The 18,140-nt window shown below is 39.7% G+C and overlaps 1 protein-coding gene across 3 annotated transcripts in view; it reads left to right on the top strand.

Moving 5' to 3' along the window:
- The window catches only part of LOC115413802 (AT-rich interactive domain-containing protein 1B-like), a 228,568-nt gene that overhangs the window by 57,605 nt on the left and 152,823 nt on the right, over positions 1-18,140 (top strand). The gene's annotated exons all lie outside the window — the stretch shown is intronic.

Genomic DNA, 18,140 nt, shown 5'->3' with positions numbered 1-18,140 from the left:
GTATTTCACTCCCTCTGTATCTGTATATTTTCTCATCGGTTTATGGAAACAAGACATCAGAATGCAGTACACCTTCACAGATTAGAACAAACACGGACAGTATATATTTCCTATGCACACAAACACGCAGACCTGCCAGTGTAAACTCAGTCCATGTTACAACAAAATGCCTGTTCTGCAGATATGGATCGAGGCTCGTCCTTGCCAAGTCTGCGCATGATGTTCTGTAGAAGTTTTCCACTGGGGAGCTGGGTTCAAGCAGTTGTTTTTGAGTTGAGTGAAGGCTGCCCATGTGTTTCCCATCCACTCTGCAGCCAGAGGGATCTATCAGCCTGTGTGGAGTGACTCTGGCTAACAGCCCTGGCCTGGATCAGAACAGAGCAAAACAAAGCAGCAGAGAGAACAGGATGAGAAGAGAGATTATAGCAGGACCGGACAGGAAGGTAAGATCAGACAGAATAGGAAAAGAAAGGAAAGAGAGAACAAGACAAATCGCAACAGGACGGGGAAGATGAGTGAAAAAAAAAAAACTACAATAAAATCACTACAGGCCTTATGAAGGTCTGTTTGGACTCATGGAAACACATGCATAAAGGGTTTAACACCTTCAAAGGAGCCGTTCTTTACATTAAGAACATTCTTCTGCTTCAGAGTGTTTTTTTTTTTACTTTATTTTGCAGGTTTTCATTAACAAACATACAACTTACAGACACAAAAAGAAATATATCCCCCCACCCCCAAGGCTCTTAAACAAGAATAAAAAAAGAATATAAAAAATGAATACAAAAAATAGTCAGACAGGCTCTTCTCATCATATCATGGGTGAATCGATGTATTGAGTGTATTGTAAGTAATTATAGCCATCAAGATGTATCATTGAAAGAGAAATTCTTCTACAAATTCTATAAAGGGACTTCAGGTCGGGATGGGATGAATGGAAGAAAAAAAAAAAACTACAATAAAATCACTACAGGCCTTATGAAGGTCTGTTTGGACTCATGGAAACACATGCATAAAGGGTTTAACACCTTCAAAGGAGCCGTTCTTTACATTAAGAACATTCTTCTGCTTCAGAGTGTTTTTTTTTTTTACTTTATTTTGCAGGTTTTCATTAACAAACATACAACTTACAGACACAAAAAGAAATATATCCCCCCACCCCCAAGGCTCTTAAACAAGAATAAAAAAAAGAATACAAAAAAGTAGACAGGAACTTCTCATCATATCAGGCGTGGACTGATGAATTGACCATATTGTAAGTAACTATAACCATCAAGATGGGAAATTCTTCTACAAATGTTTTAATGGGACTCCAGGTCAGGGGAGGATGAATGAAAAAAAACTTACAATAAAATCACTACAGGCCTTGTGAAGGTCTGTTTGGACACATCGAAATACATGCATAAAGGGTTTAACACCTTCAAAGGAGTTGTTTTTTACATTAAGAACATTCTTCTACTTCAGAGTGTTTTTTTAAACCTTATTTTGCAGTTTTTCCATTAACAAACATACAACTTACAGACACAAAAAGAAATAGGCCTATATCCCCCCACCCCCAAGGCTCTTAAACAAGAATAAAATTAAATAAACATGAAAAAAAAAAAAAAAAAGAATCCAAAAAAATAGTCAGAATTGATGTATTGAGCATATTGTAAGTAATTATAACCATCAAAATGTATCATTGAGAGGGAAATTCTTCTACAAATTCTATAAAGGGACTCCAGGTCAGGGGATGAATGAAAAAAAAAAAAAACGACTACAATAAAATCACACCAGGCCTTATGAAGGTCTGTTTAGACTCATCAAAACACATGCATCAAGTGTTTAACACCTTCAAAGGAGCTGTTCTTTACATTAAGAACATTCTTGTACTTGAGATTGTTTTACTGCCAATAATTTCATACTTAAGTACACATTTGGACATACCTTGTACAGAATTCGAGCACTTTTATTAAAAGTGTAGGAGCCAAATTCAGAGGAAAAAACACCTGAGCTTGAACATAAACACCTTCCATCTGTTGCTCTCTCCCCTCAGTCTGAATAAGTTTAGACGTAGGCTATGTTCACACTGCATACACATTACAACATAAATGCAATTGCTGTCAGACTCGTGTGAACAGTCTGTGGTCCTGAAATGACCTGGATGTGCGGAAGATAAAACATCACAGGAAGCACACGGTGTTTGTGGAAGTAAATATGGATCTTTCCAGATTCCCCCTCCTCCAGCTCAGGATTGTGACATTAGTTGCATTTTAATGATGTGCAAGTTAGAGAAAATGTAACATAACTGCTAACATAACAAAACATCAGATTTGTCTTTGATTTAAGACCACGTGTGAAATTAGCCTGGGTCTGATTAAAGAAAAACAAAACAGGACTTAAATACATAACATGGTGGATATCTATCACTTTTTGTTTTGCTTTCTCTGCTTGTCTTCCTTTTTACTTTGACTGTAAAGAAATAACATTCTTGATTCACATACTTATGTTTTATTTTACTATATGATATGAGCTATTGTGCAAACATTATGTACTACCTCAGTGTGCTTGTGATGTTACACAAGCATATTTTACATAAACCAGTCCTGAAGCATCATTGTAATTTTAATTTTACCGGCTGTTTTTTTTTTTGTTTGTTTGTTTACTGTTTGTAAAGTTGTCATAAAACTTGAATAAATAGATTTTTTGTTCTAATTTTTATTCAGAACAGTCTCATAACATATTACATGGCACATCATTGGAACAAAGTACACCGTTCTCTTTTTTTTGAAAAAGAAAAAAAAGGGGAATAAATAAAAGTAAAAAAAAAAAAAAAAAAAGATTTGTGTTGTCAGATATGGGTCATATATGGGGAAAACTGTCAGATTTGCGCCATTTTTGCCTGAAATGTGAATGTAGCCAAAGTAACATCATTTTTGCTGTAGATTTGCATTCACATGGCATCTGATTGGTAATTACACCTGTCAATCAGGTATTAACCCCTCCCATCTGTCTGAAAACCCCTGTGATTAGACAAAATCACTGCATCTCAGGTTAGGTTTTCTACAGCCTGAAAAAAACATGCTAGAATTAGACGCAGAAGTCTCCTGTTCTCTCAGACCACTTGAATTACAATACACTGAAAGGTAATTATGGATTTTTTTTGCGCAGTGATGCCAAAAAACTATCAAGCACTGCAGATTTAATGTAACACAATCAAATAAGCATAAGCCAATATTATAACACAATCAAAAATAAACAGGCTATTGAAGATGTGGCAAAAAACATAACCAGACGTACTAACCCGTCCATCCTCACCTTTGAAATCTTATCATTAATTTTTCACATGTAAGCATGTCCATAAGTGTCTTTATGCAGCTAGTGTGAGTTTGTTTTGCACTGTAGGCGATACTTGAAAAACACCTGCAGAAGAGCGAGACAGTATAGACTATAATGTTTGGCTCATATAGTGAAAAGCACATCCAGCTCTGCTTCTCCGTGCCACATTCTCTGATTTAACTTGGATACACACACAGAAAAACATTTGTTTAAAGGTGTTAGAATTAACACCAGACAAGATGTTTAGGATTTTCCGCCGTTGAAAATAAGTTGTTTGTTAATGAACAGGTGGCTACCCTTCCTGTTGTGTAAAGTTGATATGATTCTCACATTTCAGTAAATGATCACAGTGTTTTCCATCTTCAGACAATATGTAATGTAAAAATAATCAGCATGAAGAAGAAAATATGTACTCTCTCAAGAATCATGAGAGAAAATCGTGATCTCATTTCTCTTATTTTATCCGGAATTGTACAGCCTTAACTACAGAGTGTCCCAAAAAAAGTGTTTACACACTTTAAATAATTGTAAAGTAGGTGTTTATTAAAATTCATTTAATTTTCAAAATGTAGAAGAATTTACAAACATCATTTTATTGTTTTGTCACCGCCTGTTCTCAAACTGACGTCTGTTCTGCTCCAGACACTGCTGACAACGCCAAGCAATGGAATCGCACACATCACAAAACAGTTCCCTTGGTATTTGTGTACATTCACGTTCAATGGCTGCTCTCAGTTCAGGTTGCAATTCAATTCTGTTGCAGGTCTCATAGCGTAGACTTTGTCTTTTAGGTATCCCCTTAAAAAAAGTCTAGTGGTGTGAGGTCTGGTGAATGCGGAGGGTCTTGAACGAAACCCCTCCATCCAATCCACCTGTTTGGCAAGTTCACCAGACCTCGCACCACTAGACTTTTTTAAGGGGGAATTGAGAGCAGCCATTGAACGTGAATGCACGCTGTTACCAAGGGAATTGTTTCGTGATGTGTGCAATTCCATTGCTTGGCGTTGTCAGCAGTGTCTGGACCAGAACGGATGTCAGTTTGAGAACAGGAGGTGACAAACAATAAAATGATGTTTGTAAATTCTGTAACATTTTTAAAATTAAATGAAGTTTAATAAACACCTACTTTACAATTATTTAAAGTGTGTATATATATTTTTTGGGACACCCTGTATATACTCCCTCCCATCATCCGTTCGTAACAGTGACTCTCTCCTCGTATTCAAATCTAGACTCAAAACTCACCTCTTCAGAATAGCTTAAAGCTGCGGGAGACTTTGGGACCAATTTATCATCAAATCTGTAAAACCTCAGCCATAACCAAGTATCATGAATCTGTAAGTCTTTCTGTGATTACTCACCTGAATCTCTTACATTACAGTGAACAATTTCGAAGTGCCATCCACCATAAACAAACCATGTGTTTACATTCTGAGCCAGGAGGTAACTTGGGCATTTTTGGAATTTTGTTGCAACATGCATTGTGGGAAACAGAGGCTCGTGCAGCCGCCTGACAGCGGCAGCTAGAATGGATACAATGCAGAAACGGCAGGAGCTCCCTTCCCTCTATGCATATTCCTCCAGCTGCTTCCGCTTTCAGACGTTTCCATGTCATGTTTATTTCATCCATATAGTATCATATGGTTGCACTGTTGCTACCACTGCAGGCGACTGCGCGAACCTCCCTTTCCCACAATGCACGTCGCGACAAATTTCCGAAGATGCCCAAGTTACCTTCCGACTCTCGTGATTCGTTTATGGTGGATGGCACTTCGAAATTGTTCACCGTAATGCAAGAGATTCAGGTTAGTAATCACAGAAAGACTTACAGATTTGTGATACTTAGGCTATGACTGAGGTTTGACAGATTTGATGAAAAATTGGTCATGAAATTCTCCTGCACCTTTAAGTTTTACTGTCCATTTTACATTTTCATTTCTATGTATTGTAATTACTCTTTTGTCTGTTTACTTCTTTGTATTTTATGCACTGTCTGTTTTATCCTCTGTTGTATAGTGTCTTTGGATGTCCTGAAAGGCGCTTATAAATAATAAAATATTATTATTATTATTATTATTATATAGTTACACCTTTTATAAGAGAGAACAAGACAACATGCATGTTCTACTAAAATAATCCTGCTACATAGAACTGTCTAAACCTTGTGAATTTCTTTTTCAAGCCTTTAATAAAAATCCACTCAGAAAAGAGCACAAGGAAGCGAGGCCCATGTGATCCCTAAACAGCATACTTTCTTTTGGGTCCAGGCACCATGTTGACCAATAATAGTTCACAAATTTGAATAGACTTATCCAGCAACTGAACAAATTGCTGCTGTTTGGCAGCTGTGGAGTTGTGTGTGTCGTGGCACTTATACTGTGATTTACTGAGATGTAGTTAAACCTTCCTTTAGACAGCCTTGAATATTGAGCACACCAAGACAAATAGCCAAGCAAAAAGCCATTGTGAACACAAAAGCAGGTTGTCAGAAAAGAAAATCGTTAGTCTTAGCATAGTAATTTTCATACTGAGTGAACATTTCAGCCAGCATGCCTTTTGTCTCACATTTAAAAAAGCACTTACTCTTGTTTCCTCACTTAACATGCTCACGCTTACAGACTGAGCAGCCTCCTGAACAAACATTATTCACTCTAACTAGCAGAGGCTGAGATCCATGGCCAGGTTGACATTTTGTGACAGTAATGGTGTGTTTTCATCATCGCTGATGATGTAGAAGCAATTGACCCTCACTGGCATTTATACAGCAGGTAGCTCAGTCCAGCTCCTCTGATTGGCCAAAACCGCCTTCACCTGTGCCGATAAGTTCCATATTTGTTGCCATACCGACTGATCTGGTGACATTAGTGATGCTTTCCTTCTGTTTTTTATTCTAATGCATACAAGCGTCTTCAAGGGGCAGTATTTCAATCAGCCCAGATGCTTGTTAACATTGCATTGAAGCTGCAATTCCTTCACCAGTCAATGCATCAATGCTGCTTTCCCGCTGTCTTTACCTATAATCAAAAAACCTGTTAGAGATGTACAGTATTTTATGTCCCTGCAGCACAGCAGGCAATGTGCAGACAGCGCCTTGGTTCTATCTACTCACCATCAAACTGTAAACCAAGCAAAAACCACTCTTTTTCCCCGACTAATAAGCTCCCAGTCCCATATTTTTAGATTTACATTTTTACAGTATGACCATTAGCCCACTGTGGGAAATGAGCGTTAACAGGAAACTACTAATGGAGAAAGTCCAATTCATCTAAAAACTTAGCGGGGCTGAAATGTACAGCATGTGTTAATGGATATTTATGGTTGGTAATGGGCTTAATTTGATCATTCAGAGGTTGATTTTTGGCATATATATTGCAAGAATGTCCCTTCTTATGTAAGGAATGCAGAATTCAGGTCCAAGCACTCACTTTGTTTCAGGACTTTATGAACAGATAATTACAGAAAATACATATTGATGATATAAAACATGACATTTCACACCTAGCAGAAACTGGGATGTGGTGGCATTAAGACTGAGGTAATTGTTGTTCGATTGAATGTGGAATTTAGTGAAGAAAAGCCAAACTAGAATACACACGAATTCATTTGAATAACAAAGAAATAGGGTCTCTGTCTTTGATTTTGGATCCAAGAGCGAACATGGTGGGAAACTGAACTTACACAGAGAAGTTGACCAAGATTACAAATAGAGGATTTGGTTGTTTTTTTTTTTTTTTTCCCTCAGCTCACTGTTGTATTACTTTCATTTTTCTGTTTTGAGTGAGTGTGTGTTTTTGTATCAGTTTTTGTGTGTCTGTGTGTGTGTGTACACTAATCAGCGGAATGTGCTGCAGCAATTCTGAGCTGTGAAAAGGTCAAACAGTGACCTTTGTCTGTGATTCTGAGCTGAAATGAGACATGATGTGAGCCGCACGAACCGGATTACACGCACACACACTCAGACTCACACACACACACAAACATACGCACGTTTGCGACGGCGCGTCAGATTAGGATGTCATTGTGGTTTTGACCCCTGTTTTTTGACCCTGCATTACTCGCAGAAATCTAAGCTGAAAAGTTCTTTATTTTCTTCTTCCGGCTCTCTATGCAGTTCCTTTCGCCCCACTCCACTCCCATTAACCCTAGCCAGAGGACATCCTCCAGTTGATGGAGCCATTCCAGCTGCCTTTGACACAGAATTTGCTCTGCAACCGACCGCTATTAGCTGGTTTTGTAACAAATAGAGGGAAAACACTGCTTTCTTTTGAGTCTATTGCACTGCTGTGACCTCATCTGATTGCACAGAGCAGAGCAGGCTAAAAAGACATTTCTAAGACATCAAGGCTGATAGGAAATAATAATAAAATAATAATAGCGCATCAGGGAAGTAGAAGGTTTTGAAAAAAAATAAATGTGGGTGTTTTGTGTCTGCTAGTTTTTGAGTGCTGTGGGTGTTTGAGAACATAGAAGATATTTTTAAATTGATGAATGCAAGTTGTAGGTCTCACAAACACAGACGCATCTGCTTTAAATTGCTTGACTGAGAAATCTTTTTGACCTTATACACTACTTAATATTATGTTATTTTTTTTTTAATTTAACTTTCTAATAAATGTCATTGAAGCAAGTTTAAAAATGGGAACAAATTCAAATTTCTTCTATATAGAAAAGAAAAAAAAATGAAAAAGCAACTCTTGAGCCAAATATATTTTTACTAGACCTTTTAAATATTATTACCCTAATGTTTTGATCTTACTGGTGGCTTTAACTTCAGTATGAAACAAATCACTTAAAAGGAGAAACATCTTTGCCCTTTCTTCTTCCTTCTAGTCCTATAACATTTGCCTCATAACAGATGAAGTGTGTGATATTTTGTTACCGTCTAATACTTTCTACCTCATAAAAACGGAAATGAGAGAGCCGTAATTTTAAGAATTTGCAGATTATTTTTTATGGCGTGTTTGCTTTATTGGGTAGTATACAGCGGAGTGTGACAGGAGAGACTAGAGGGAGGCAAAAGGAAGTGAAGTGCGGCGTTGGCCTCCTGCCAGACCTAAACTCATAATGTTGTGAGAACATGTTACTGGCTTTCATCTGTTATTCCAAGGGGTACCCCCTATTTAATTTTTCACTGAGAAACACTGTGTTAAATTTGTGTTTAGAAAGTAATTACATGTAAACGGATATACCCCAGCCATGTATATAAACCGTACGGTGAATATGCAGTGGAGTGGTGTTTGGGTGAGTGGTAGACTTGTCTGGATTTGACTGATAGGCTTTGAAGAAGGAACTCATTCCCGGTGACATTTAGTCTCCACAGTAAAACCCACCTTTCCACTCTCCTCTGTGAAACTGATCCCACTGGTCGTTTCCTCTATTGGCCTTAACTACTTCCTCTTCCTCTCTCGGAGTAGGCTCTGGGGAGCAGCGTATCAGCCTAGAGGAGATCTCAGCTGATTGGAGGAGACAAGCTCACTTACAGGGACCTACATGGACGGAGCTGCTTCATTGGTTTATGCTTCTTATGATGTTTGTGAACACAGCGCGTCACATGTCCACCATGTGTCTACCTCTAAGCACTTAATACTATTTTATATTTATCTCTCAACATATAAGTATAGTTTATTTTTCCAGTGTTGAGGTATAAAGCAAGGGTAGAGATGTGTGGGATGACCTGGAAGTATGACTCTTGAACTGGTGACACTGGTTTATGAGTAAAAACAGTGTTATCCATATTCAGAGCCCTGGAGGGTTTCATTCTTGCTCTAAAATCGAAAACATTCCTATATAATGATCTGTGTCCTTTTTTCTGATCACTTGAATGAGGCCTCAGCAGGTCCTTAAAAAAATCTAGAGTTCAGTGATGTGAATTCTAAGCCTTAAAATGTACTTAAATACAATCTTGACAGGTCTTAAAAATTGATTGGATTTAGTGCTTGGCTGAAGCCTGTTGAAAATAACAAATTTGAAGCCTGTTGGATGTAGTGCAAGAAAACGCTCAAATTAGGAACTTTGGTTATAAAGGCATTAGAGTCGCTTGAGAAGCCAGAAAAACATAAAGACCTCTTTTAAAGCCACCAGTAAATGGCTGCCATAACCCAGCATCGCTCTGGATTCACATTGGGAGCATCACCGAAGTCCAGCCCCAGTGCAGTGAAATGTGAAATAAGTCTGGCATTGCATTCATAATTGTCTTATAAAGGTCTTAAAAAGTCAAACCCTGTTAAAGGTCTTTTCTTTATGCTAATGCTTTACTTTACTGAGATATTTTAGTCAAGTATTCTTTATAGGTCAGTAGATGTAACTAAAACAAACAAAAGACAGGCCAACAATACAGTACATCACCTGGATCCTTTACTATCTCCTATGTGGAAGCACCATGGGCTATTTCCCATTTCCTGTCTGTCACCTCTGTGCCCCCAGCCGGCTGCAGCAGCAGGCTCTTACCCCCGTCCCTCGCCACCCCCGCTTTTAATCACACCAGGTTAATTAAAAGGCCGTGGAGCCTTTCTGCGGCCTGCCCCCTTGGCTTTATTACCCCTGCACTGTATACTTGCTCTGTTGCCTCAATCACAGTGCTGCACCCCCTCCTCTTCCTCCCACGAACACACACACACACACTCTCTCTCTCACACACACACACTCGGAAATGGAAGCTCACCTTGGCGACAGGGAGGAAGTGGAATTGACTGGAAATTGTGTGTGAAGGAAAAAGTGAAAAAGATGTGGTGAGAAGGTGTGTGCGTGTGTGTGTGTGCGTGTGTGTGTGTGTGTGTGTGTGTGTGTGTGGAGGGGGCGCGGCGTTGGGGCACCCAAAGTTCAATGTCATTAATTGGTCACCATTTGAATATTAAGTGAAGAACTCTGTTAATTAACGGGATAATAAAAGTGCTGCTGGCTGGAAGGGGGCGGACAGAAAGAGGGAGGGAGGGAGGACGCTCTGCGGAAATGGAGGGCATATGGTGAGAGAGAAAGAGGGAGACAGGGTGGAAGAGAGGGAGAGCGAGCGAGCCTGGGTGCAGGGTGATAAGAGGGAGAGAGAGACGTCCGTGGGTAAAGGTCTGGCAGTGGTAATTTGCGGAGAGCCGCGTTAATTGTCATAACCTTTTAAATGGCAGAGTTTATCGGAGTCCTCTAAATGTCCCTGCGTATCGCCACGGCAACCCTGGGCCTGCCACACTCTGATTGGCTGCTGCTGACGAGCACTTAAGTTTGATGAGTTTTCAGGCAAAAAGTAAATGATAAAATTGGGGGGAAAAAAGAAAAAAATATATATGTCAGCTAGGCTTTGTGCGTAGAAGTGTGTGTCTGCGTGTGTTTGAGACAATGTTTTTAATTTAGTGTGTTTTTTACCTCTACATTGACTGACACTCGCTAATTGCTCGACCAGAATCCGCCACTGTTTTTTTTTCTTCTTTTTTCCCTTTTTTGATTTATGTTTGTTTTTGTACAGCTGAGCAGCAATTCAAATGCAAATGAATGAGAACGGGAGAGGTGTTTTTGGAACGGTTAGGACAATCATAATGGCTTAGAAAAAAAGGGGGCCGGTAGTTAGCGGCACAGCACCCTAGGGGCCTCATTTAGCTGCCATTTGTTAGGAAATGCCGCTACATTTGTTCCTGGATACAGACTTCACAGACAGAGAGAGAAAGAGAAAACACCAAAAAAAAATGTCACAGTCAAAGTCGAGCTCGCCAACACACCGCTATTGTTCCTCCATGCTTAGCAAAAGTCATGTGGGTGTACACCAGTTTGGGTGGATGTCCTCTTTAACTACAAGCCAAAGCAATTGAAGTGAATGGGCGGATGGGGGTGGTGGTGACGGGAACTTGCAAAGAGTGTGTGAAGTGAAGATGGTACAAAGACTGGCTTTTATTTGATTAGCCTGTGTAGAGGAATGAGAATGAAAGCCCTGGCAACGGCATCTGCAGCTAACACTGTTAGCTCCATCTGACATCATCCCTAAGGGAAGGTCTGCGCACATCCTGGTGTGTGTGTCTGTGCACGTGTATACATATACATATATATGTGTCTGTTTATATTGGTAAGAATGAGTACTGGCTTGTAGCTTTGTGTGTGTATAAGCTGTTCAGAAGTGTGTGTGTCAGTGTCGGCGCTCTGGTCCTCACTTGTAGTCTCTTTGTGCTAAAGGTCAGGGGGATTGCTGAGATAGAATCCAATCTGAAGGACACGGCACTAGAACAGGCCCTGCTACAAATGGACCTATTAAGATAGGGTGGACACACACTCATACACACAACACACACATCACAGATATATAGGTATACACAGCCACCCTCCCATGCTCGTATGTACATACAACAGCAATTTCCATCCTAATGGTCACCTTTTCCGTGATGATAATAAGAGGTTGTATCCTGGAATAAATACTTCGAAACGTTTGCATAAATGATGGCATTTACATGAAAAGTGGCTCTGCCCTTTCATATATTTGCACCATATCTGAAACAATCACAACGCGACTGCAGTGTTTTCCAAATATTCCGAAATGGATCAAAAGATGCAAGTGTCAAGAAAACATGAACGATAAGCATATCATAACAAATGTTGATTTGTCACATTTTCAGAACACAGTGTAGCTCGCTCTCACTGCTGATTGTTGCTTCAATTATGGTTCAGTCAGTCTGATTGGTGTGAGCATGTGTGCGTATCTGCGAGTCTGAACCAGTGCATGTGTTAAAGCAGGGTGTTGAATATGGATGTGCTGCCCCCCCACCCTCTCTTACCCCCACCCCCCACCACCCCTCTACCGTCACCAGCATCACCTCTCTCTCTGATGCATAGAGCTTTGTGTATACTTCTGTTAGTGTTTTTCTTTTTTTTCCCCTTTGAGGGCCATATTTTTTTTGCAGCGCAGCCAAATGAAAGTTAAAAATAACACCTTCAACAATAATTTTGGCCAGAGCTCAGAGCATACACAAACATTTACAGCAAATATAATGCTTATTTTCATGTCCTACCTCTGTTTGACCCTTCTCTATTAACTATGTAGAGGGACTTTGCCACACTGACATCAGTTTCTCCTTTTAGTAATTGAGTAAGAGGTGCAGTGGTGTTTATAGTGTGCGTAAGATTAGTGTGTGTTGGGGGGGGGTTTATGGGCTTCTCTCCTAAAGACACACAATTAAGCTTAATTTTTAATGAATATTAATGGCATTAGCATCAGATTTTGTGGAGATGTGCATCTGCCATGGTCCAGGGGAAAGGGGGGATGACTAATTCATTTGGTAGTCATGAATATAGCGGCAGGAGACAGAGAAGGGGGTGGGGGTGGGGGGGTGAAGGTGGTATTGATGAAGAGGAACAGGGTGCAGAAAGCTGAGGTGGTAACAGAAAGGGTGATGGATATAGCGTAAGAGTTGGGATAGAGTGGGAGGGATGTGAAAGGAGTGGAGGAAGCGAGAGATTAATGGGAAGAGGGGATGGACAGAGTGGAGGGAAAGCAGAGGGAGGGAGGTGAAGTGATGGAGACCAAGGGAGCAATTAAACCTGGGAGATAGAATGAAGAAAGCAGAGCGAGGAAGCACCGCAAGCAGTGAAACGATGTGATGTTACTAAGAGATGGTGACAAATGAATCAGTGAGAAGCAGCCAGATGTAAGCAGGACACCTTCTGTTAGAGAGATGTTTGAAGAAAAGACTGACTGACACGTGCACTTAAAGTTTATGAGAGCGAGATTGCCCAGAGCAGACAGAAGCATTGCAAAAAGGATTAAAATACAGGCATGTTAGACAAAAAACTGCCAAAGTATAGTTTGAAGTAATCCACATTTTCCCCCACTGTTTAAAAAAAAAAAAAAAAAAAAAAAAAGAGATCAAGACAGATGTCAGCCAAAATCAGCTTAACTTAATGGCTGTGATTTTTGCTCTGGCTGCTTTCTGTTGTGTCAAGCGGTGGCATCAAATGTTCATGCTTGCTGTCATGCCAGTTTCATTGCTTATTTCTCACGACAGGCAATCAAACTGATACAAGCAAAGCGGGGCAACATTTCACCTTGCTCCCTGCTTGAATATAGAGATAGAAAGTGCACGGTGCAACCAAGCAAAAAAGGGCCCAGTGCAGCCTGCTTAAATGAAGTGTGAGCCATAAAAGGTAGAACGGAGAAGAAAGTGTCAAATTTGCTCTGTGCGGCTGAAAGTGAAAGAATGACGTGCCCGTTAGATGCTAGAAGGCGCTGTTCCGCTGCACAACCTGACTTTTGACCGGGTTTTCAGAGCTGAAAAAAGTATCCATTCTGGGATTAACAAAGTCTAACATCGTGCTGACAGATTAAATTTCAATTTCTGGACTAGTTTTTTTTTTTTGCAACTGGCTAGTATCTTATATCCAAAACAAGCGTCACGATGCATTATAGACACATTTTTTTTGCTTTTTGAACACTTCCAGACCGACTCCCATTCCTGAGTGACTGGGATTAACGTGGTGCTGCAATATTGATTTACGTCCGTATAAAGCCTCTCCGGCTCTATATATTACACCACATTCAGCAGTCATCTATTCAATCAAATCTAATATTACACTGCCTCTCCACACAGCTGTCTAATAGCATTTAACTCACAGTTTGATTCCTGCATTCCCTCATGTACTTCAAACGCTTGCCTTCAATATCCTTCATTCGTTTCTACTATGCCAAGATGAAGTCTTTTGAAAAGCAAGGAGGATGAATGAGCGTGTCTCAGTGTGTGTGCGTGTGTGTGCGAGTGAGTGTGTGTGTGTGAAGACAGGATTAGCTGTGGCCTAAGGCTTAAGGTATGGAGTGGAGTGTATTTTAGAAGCTTCTAAATTAGCTGGGAAATGGGATTTTGAGACAATGGACTGGAAAAAACTCAAATGAAAGGATGCACTCGCAGCACTCCTTCATTTGCTTCTGATGTTCTCTCGCTTTCGGTTTTTGTAGGTGTTTTTTTTTTTTTTTTTTTTTTTCCCCATCGTCACTCCTCATCGTCTTTCTGCTTATGCTCTTCTACCTTCTCCTCTGCTTCTCTTTTTTTTTTTTTTTTTTACTCTCCTTTCTTTTGCATCTCACCTTCTTTGTTTCCTCTCGCCGGCCACTGTTTTTATTTTTCTCTCTCTCGCCCTCGCTGTCCATATTACAGTTGACAGTGATGATGTAAGAATATGAGTGTAAACAGTAGTATGAGGCAACCCTCACTTTGACCCACTTAAAACAGAAATCCCCTCGAGTACGCACACACACGACACACTCATATGCCTGAGTAAATATTGGACTTGGGTCAGCAGCCACTTTTCTGATCTCCATTCACTGTGCTAGTAACTGCCTGTCCATGCGCCTGTGCATGTGTGTGTTCTCTCACAGCGACCACACATCTCCCCTCTGCTTCTACCCCTCTTGCCCCCTGCTTTATTTACCTGCGGAGGTGTATTTGTGTCTAAGCTGGGTTTCTGCTTCAAACGAAACACTTCCCACCCTGTAATAAAAGCCTGACGTTTGGCGTGCATCCAGGCTCCCATTGATAAACACAGGGGGGCTGTGCACACAAACACAGGGCTTGCCTGGGGCCCTGACGAGGAAACTAGCACGGCTTTGTTTTTAAAATAGCACCTCCGTACTTTCCTGTGGTCCCATTGTAGAATGTCTGTCTGCACCCACCCACTTATGGGATGAGATGTGATCCAGCGATTTTTACCACAGGGTGAACAGGGTTTCCCCTCTGGCTTTTAGATGTGGTTGTGGGGTGCTGCTGGTTTTTGGGGTTTAGATTATGATGAGGGTAAAGGAGCTATTGTGGCTTGATTATGGCTTCGTGTTCCACTTGAAAATTACATCCTTGTGGAGATTTCGTCATTTTAAGTTGTCCACTTGGTCTGGAAATAACAGGAAAGTATTTACTAAAATGAATATCTAATGAAATGCCTATATTTGAAAACATTACACTACATGATATGGTGGAAAAGTCATGTTGCAACTAACGCGTGTAGTGCATAGTGCATGTAATTCAGTCTAAATGTGAAAATGTGCTCTTTTCAAGTCAAACAAACTTAAAGGAGTGATATTGTCTGTTTTTTAAATGAAATTATGCACTTTAAAACATTTCCCTGTGGTCTACATAAACTGTAAATGCTCTGCGTGGGTCTGAATTCTTCATTAATTCAACTTCACAGGTCCATCTTCAACACTATTTCTGAGTAATGACACCAGAATGGGCGTTTTGAGCACTGGCCCTTTTAATGCAAATGAGCCACTTCATGCCCCTCCCCCAGTTGTTGGCTGAACTGAACATTTTTGGTAATTGGCTCAAAGTTTGGACACACAGTCGCAGAAAAAATTATTAAACCATCAAAAGTCATCAAAAACAATGGTTATGCAATCGAGTACTAACTCCTGTGTGAATCATGTGACTAAAACAGACAAAAAAGAAAACATGGAATGCCTAGAAGCACTGTTTTTGTCAGTACAATGCCATAGCTGTTGATGTAAGAACTGAAGTGATTTTGGTTATTATCAAGAAATCCATGGAAAATGGCTAGATATCAGCTCTTATGTTAAACTCTTATGAGCTATTTTTGTTATCATTATATCTGTCCAAACAAATGTACCTTCAGTTGTACCAGGCATTAAAATGTACAACAAATTGAAGAAAACAAGGGGTGGTCTAATAATTTTTTCCGTGACTGTATTTTCAGTATGGACTACCACAAATCTTGACCTTATATGTGAAAATGTTGTGATGTAACTAGTTATAGATGTAACAAATTAAGAAGAAGTTAAACAGGTTGTAGAAATCCACTTGATTTTTGCCAAAATAATATAAAGATAGCTTTGCAGCACCTGGAGGGTTCAAATTCAAACTTTATGAACTATTAGCATCCCCAAATACAAAAAAAAAAAAAAAAAAAATGTACTTAGGACTAATAAAAGTGGGTTCAGCAAAATATGACCCCTTTAAACTAGTATAAAAAAAAGGCTAATCTATTGACTATCACCTCACCAGACATGTAGTGGACCTTTAAACTGCCACCATTATATAATTGCATGGTCTGACAGTGTGATTCGATTAATTGTGCAGCTAACTCATATGAGCAAACCATTACATTAGGAATGTCTCTCCTTATATCGTGCTGCCACCGGAAATAGTTAAAATTGTGACAGCAAGACACCACCAAATGACATTTTGAATGTGCATTTAATTTTGATGACTTGACCTTAATCTCTGTCTATTAACTGAGAAAACTATAATAATTACATATATGGTTATGCTAAATTAATTGAGTAGCTTCCATATAGGAACAGATGAAACGTAATATTCAGCGACATCACACAGAACGAAGACCCTGCAGGAACAGATGTAGGAGCTCTCTGCCACACAGACAGGCAGTGTTTGGTCTTTGTGTTTATTTCATGCTTAAAAACTGTACATTAGTATCATAAATGCATGTGCACATTATTTGTAGCACCTCAACATTTCAGGAAATTAAGATATGTATTTTTTTATTTTAAGAATTAGCGCTTCAGTGATTTAATTGGCTAATAATTAAAATGAGGATCTGATGCGATTACTCTAGGGCATTTAAGGTCATTACATTACCTTTTTTTAATAATGGATGAAGGAATACATTAACTTTTTGACTGTGTGTACATGTGTGCAGAGATGCTAATTCAGTGGAAAAAGTTACTTTACAGATAAGATATATATATTCCCAAGCAATGAACGACTGAATGAGTGTCTCGTGGCACTGATGCACATTTAATCTTCTAATAATAGATCCATTTCACATGATACATCTCTTGCTGTGAAGAATAATCTTCAGCTATAAAATTGTATCATCTAGCTGGCAGTAATATTGCCCACCTACTACAGTGTAATCACACAACAGATAAGAAATCAAACTGTGGGGAAAAAAGTGGATTTGAAGTAAAAACCCGAAGATGCTGTGTGTATGTAACGTCAATGTTGTGTCTGCGTATGTTGTGTATGTCGGGCTGTGTGTGTAAGTACCCGCGTGTGATCTCTCGCCGTGTCTCGCCGATCAGTTATCACTAATCCTTCCACTCAGAGCTCTTTAACAAGTTGCCATTGTGCTGCCGACGCTTAACATGATGGAGGAACGACCTCCGCGGTGAATGAAAAGAAGAGGCAGAGGGAAGGAGGGGGAGATACAGAGGGAGGGAGAGGGAGAGGGCAACACCTCCGACAATGGGAAGAAAATTGGTTTACACTAGATAGGCTTGTGATTACAGAGGGAAAGAAAATGACTTAGATTGAACAATAGGGCTGAGAGTGTGTATCGGTGTGTGTTTGTATGTGTGTGTACGTGTCAAGGATTAGTGGGTGGTTAGGCCAAGATTTGGTTGAAATGAATTGTTGGTTATAGCTCGCTGATGGGTGCGTGTTTCAGTGTTTGTCAGTCTGCTTGTACTGTATCGCCGCGTGTGTCTTATTTCCTTTTTGCGCTGCGGCTTTTTGTGCTGAGACTTGATCTAACTGGAAAACATCATCTTTATTACAGCCCCGCAAAACTGATACAGCAGTCCAACTGATCATCTGTAAAACAAATAATAACAGAAGAGTGTGGTTTCACGTTTTAGCTCAAGGAAAAGAATGTGGACTGATATCACTAGGAGTATTTGATGTGTCGTATATGCACAGATTTGGTAAAAATCCTTTGAATTAGTAAATCAAAGAGTAGCAGCAAAAATGTCCCGGAGACAGGGTAACATAAAAGCTCAAACTATTGGTAATGTACATGCATGCATAAAGAATATGTACAATAATTGTACTCTCATTCTATTTAATTTATGAATTATTGATTTTAATTGCTTTCTCTGTTTGTCTCTTTTG

The sequence above is a fragment of the Sphaeramia orbicularis genome, chromosome 22 (genome assembly GCF_902148855.1).
Source record: "Sphaeramia orbicularis chromosome 22, fSphaOr1.1, whole genome shotgun sequence".
Taxonomy (NCBI): domain Eukaryota; kingdom Metazoa; phylum Chordata; class Actinopteri; order Kurtiformes; family Apogonidae; genus Sphaeramia; species Sphaeramia orbicularis.
This window is presented reverse-complemented; position numbering and strand designations above follow the sequence as displayed.